Raw genomic sequence first — 5,000 nt, forward strand, 5'->3', positions numbered from 1 at the left:
CCATGCACCACCACCCACCGAATCAAGAAAGAGCTATCAATCTGTCAATCCTTCCGGTGTCCGGGCCTGGTGAGGTTTCCCGTGTTGAGTCAAATTAAGCCGCAGGCTCCACTCCTGGTGGTGCCCTTCCGTCAATTCCTTTAAGTTTCAGCTTTGCAACCATACTTCCCCCGGAACCCAAAAGCTTTGGTTTCCCGGAGGCTGCCCGCCGAGTCATCGGAGGAACTGCGGCGGATCGCTGGCTGGCATCGTTTATGGTTAGAACTAGGGCGGTATCTGATCGCCTTCGAACCTCTAACTTTCGTTCTTGATTAATGAAAACATACTTGGCAAATGCTTTCGCTTCTGTTCGTCTTGCGACGATCCAAGAATTTCACCTCTAACGTCGCAATACGAATGCCCCCGCCTGTCCCTATTAATCATTACCTCGGGTTCCGAAAACCAACAAAATAGAACCGAGGTCCTATTCCATTATTCCATGCACACAGTATTCAGGCGGGCTTGCCTGCTTTAAGCACTCTAATTTGTTCAAAGTAAACGTGCCGGCCCACCGAGACACTCAATAAAGAGCACCCTGGTAGGATTTCAACGGGGTCCGCCTCGGGACGCACGAGCACGCACGAGGCGGTCGCACGCCTTCGGCTCGCCCCACCGGCAGGACGTCCCACGATACATGCCAGTTAAACACCGACGGGCGGTGAACCAACAGCGTGGGACACAAATCCAACTACGAGCTTTTTAACCGCAACAACTTTAATATACGCTATTGGAGCTGGAATTACCGCGGCTGCTGGCACCAGACTTGCCCTCCAATAGATACTCGTTAAAGGATTTAAAGTGTACTCATTCCGATTACGGGGCCTCGGATGAGTCCCGTATCGTTATTTTTCGTCACTACCTCCCCGTGCCGGGAGTGGGTAATTTGCGCGCCTGCTGCCTTCCTTGGATGTGGTAGCCGTTTCTCAGGCTCCCTCTCCGGAATCGAACCCTGATTCCCCGTTACCCGTTACAACCATGGTAGGCGCAGAACCTACCATCGACAGTTGATAAGGCAGACATTTGAAAGATGCGTCGCCGGTACGAGGACCGTGCGATCAGCCCTAAGTTATTCAGAGTCACCAAGGCAAACGGACCGGACGAGCCGACCGATTGGTTTTGATCTAATAAAAGCGTCCCTTCCATCTCTGGTCGGGACTCTGTTTGCATGTATTAGCTCTAGAATTACCACAGTTATCCAAGTAACGTGGGTACGATCTAAGGAACCATAACTGATTTAATGAGCCATTCGCGGTTTCACCTTAATGCGGCTTGTACTGAGACATGCATGGCTTAATCTTTGAGACAAGCATATGACTACTGGCAGGATCAACCAGGGAGCTGCGTCAACTAGAGCTGAGCAGCCGGCCGCCCGGGAGTGTGTCCCGGGGGCCCGCGCGAACACGCAAGCGTCCGCTCAATTATTCTGCAAACAGGAGGAGGCTGAGCTCCCCTGCACAACACACCTCGAAACCCTCTCAGGTCCCGGCGGCGCGCAGCGCCGTCCTAAGTACTTGGTCGGGTTCGAGAGAGGCGCAATCGCCCGGAGTTAGGCGAGTAGACGCTTTAGGTGCGACCACCCGTGCTCCCAACTGAGCTTGCCGCTGCCGACAGAGGCCCGGGAGCGTGCTGTCGTGGCATTGCCGGCGGGAGACAACACGCGCCACCTACGGTGACCGGCAGCTCCAACGCCAGCGCCACAGAAGGACAAAAGCCCTACTTGGGTGCCGAAGCGAACTCTCCCAGCACAGCGCACGCGCCAACACGTCCGCACAGCTGCGATACAAACCACCTGCGAGAACCGCTGGGGCGACCGAGCAGCAGACGGCGTCGCGGCGCCGAGCGCCGGGCGGCGGCGCATCCTCAGCGCACAAAGTCCTCAATCGGACCAGCACACTGCAGATGGCCACCGCGCTTCGCACCGGGCCCGCGAGGACCTACTTTGGCCGCAAGGCGCCGCGAGCAGGGGGCGCCGGCGCGCAGCTGCGCCGCCTGCCGCGTCCGTCGGCCGGCGCGCCTGCCACCGGCCGCCCCCACCAGCCGGCTGTAGCGCGTGCGCCCACGCACCGCGCTGCCAGCACGCCGGGCGGCCCCCCCTCACCGGCCGGGGACGGTCCCACCCAGCCACCGCCGCGTATCGCCTCACACCCAGATCCCCCTTTCACGTTCGTGGGCATGGTGGGTCCCCTTTCACGTTCGTGGGCATGGTGGGTATCCCTGAAACAACCGGTTAATAGCTCGACCGATCGTCGCCAACACTGATTCACCTCTAGCGAGAACAACCGCACCACAACGGGTTACCGGTTGTTCATTTGCGTAACGTCACCAGCAAACGTACACGTCCATCGCCATTTGCAACGAGTATTGCATGCCTGTGTCAGGTGTCACAACACACTACGTCTGCCCACATAGACGCAACAACATGTGCACGCCTAGAGAACACGTGGAAGGTAGACCCCGTACGTATGCGGTGTCCATTGCGCGAACGACTGTCAGCCCGCCTCTGCAGCATGTCGCAGATGTGGAACGCGGTGCAACATGCTATCACGGTGTGTGAGAAGAGACGACTACGTCCGAATACACGCTCCACTACATCAACAGACTGCTCATGCTGATCGCCATCCAGGGCGTCCGTTCCTCCCACACGTCTGTATGGCGTACCACACTGCAATCCAGCTCTTATAGGGAGACGACACGTAGCTGCGTGCACAATATTTGGACTGTATGGTCCGCCGTTGCTAGGCGCTGTCGTCATACGGTCACATGGGCCACGATGTATCATTCAGTACATACGGAGCAATGTGCAGTACAGTTTGTGGGTTTTGCGTACATCGGCGGACAGGTGACAGGCCGTACCACAACGTAGGCTGAGTACGTCGGCATGCGAAGGGCATTGAACATGCAAACTTCTCACCGACCAGCTTGCGAAGGCAGGGGGGAAGGGGGGGGGGGCATGTACGTCCTGCTGCTATCCACACTACAGTGTATAGCAGGAGCATGTGGAAAGTCAGCAACACCTGCAAGGTGTTTAACATGACGCGATACACAGGGGACCGGGCAGTGCGAGTAGCGAACTATATTGCGAGGGTTGCGGTTAGGCAACACTACACTACTTTAACGGGTTGCATAACAATTACAGAGCAGGTTCAGCGACAACGTGCGTCAGGTTAAGGCGCAATATAGTTTAGGTTACGGCGCACTTTAGGTTAGGTTAAGGCACATTATAGGTTAGGTTAAGGCACAACATGGGTTACGTTAAGGCACAACATGGGTTACGTTAAGGCACAACATGGGTTAGGTTAAGGCACAACATGGGTTAGGTTAAGGCACAACATGGGTTAGGTTAAGGCACAACATGGGTTAGGTTAAGGCACAACATGGGTTAGGTTAAGGCACAACATGGGTTAGGTTAAGGCACAACATGGGTTAGGTTAAGGCACAACATGGGTTAGGTTAAGGCACACCATGGGTTAGGTTAAGGCACACCATGGGTTAGGTTAAGGCACACCATGGGTTAGGTTAAGGCACAACATGGGTTAGGTTAAGGCACAACATGGGTTAGGTTAAGGCACAACATGGGTTAGGTTAAGGCACAACATGGGTTAGGTTAAGGCACAACATGGGTTAGGTTAAGGCACAACGTAGGTTAGGTTAAGGCACAACGTGGGTTAGGTTAAGGCACAACGTGGGTTAGGTTAAGGCACAACGTGGGTTAGGTTAAGGCACAACGTGGGTTAGGTTAAGGCACAACATGGGTTAGGTTAAGGCACAACATGGGTTAGGTTAAGGCACACCATGGGTTAGGTTAAGGCACAACATGGGTTAGGTTAAGGCACAACATGGGTTAGGTTAAGGCACAACATGGGTTAGGTTAAGGCACAACATGGGTTAGGTTAAGGCACAACATGGGTTAGGTTAAGGCACAACATGGGTTAGGTTAAGGCACAACATGGGTTAGGTTAAGGCACAACGTAGGTTAGGTTAAGGCACAACGTGGGTTAGGTTAAGGCACAACATGGGTTAGGTTAAGGCACAACATGGGTTAGGTTAAGGCACAACATGGGTTAGGTTAAGGCACAACATGGGTTAGGTTAAGGCACAACATGGGTTAGGTTAAGGCACAACATGGGTTAGGTTACGGCACAACATGGGTTACGTTACGGCACAACATGGGTTACGTTACGGCACAACATGGGTTACGTTACGGCACAACATGGGTTACGTTACGGCACAACATGGGTTACGTTACGGCACAACATGGGTTACGTTACGGCACAACATGGGTTACGTTACGGCACAAATTAGGTTAGGTTACGGCACAAATTAGGTTAGGTTAAGGCACAAATTAGGTTAGGTTAAGGCACAAATTAGGTTAGGTTAAGGCACAAATTAGGTTAGGTTAAGGCACAAATTAGGTTAGGTTAAGGCACAAATTAGGTTAGGTTAAGGCACAAATTAGGTTAGGTTAAGGCACGATATAGGTTAGGTTAAGGCACGATATAGGTTAGGTTAAGGCACGATATAGGTTAGGTTAAGGCACGATATAGGTTAGGTTAAGGCACGATATAGGTTAGGTTAAGGCACGATATAGGTTAGGTTAAGGCACGATATAGGTTAGGTTAAGGCACGATATAGGTTAGGTTAAGGCACGATATAGGTTAGGTTAAGGTACGATATAGGTTAGGTTAAGGTACGATATAGGTTAGGTTAAGGTACGATATAGGTTAGGTTAAGGTACGATATAGGTTAGGTTAAGGTACGATATAGGTTAGGTTAAGGTACGATATAGGTTAGGTTAAGGTACGATATAGGTTAGGTTAAGGTACGATATAGGTTAGGTTAAGGTACGATATAGGTTAGGTTAAGGTACGATATAGCGTAGGTTCAGATACACATTGTTGTAGGGAAAGGTGTATTGGGGGGGGGGGCGGCAGGTTCGTTGATAGTGATTATCGTAATTGGAT

At 52.4% G+C, this 5,000-nt stretch overlaps 1 non-coding gene across 1 annotated transcript in view; it reads right to left on the reverse strand.

Annotated features, from left to right (window-relative positions):
• LOC126454589 (small subunit ribosomal RNA) overlaps positions 1-1,376 on the reverse strand; it is a 1,909-nt gene extending 533 nt beyond the window's left edge. The window contains exon 1 of the ribosomal RNA XR_007585244.1: positions 1-1,376. This exon is cut by the window's left edge and continues 533 nt beyond it. This is a non-coding gene — a ribosomal RNA (small subunit ribosomal RNA).
• Positions 1,377-5,000: the final 3,624 nt, after the last annotated feature.

Source organism: Schistocerca serialis, unplaced genomic scaffold (assembly GCF_023864345.2).
Source record: "Schistocerca serialis cubense isolate TAMUIC-IGC-003099 unplaced genomic scaffold, iqSchSeri2.2 HiC_scaffold_991, whole genome shotgun sequence".
Lineage (NCBI taxonomy): Eukaryota > Metazoa > Arthropoda > Insecta > Orthoptera > Acrididae > Schistocerca > Schistocerca serialis.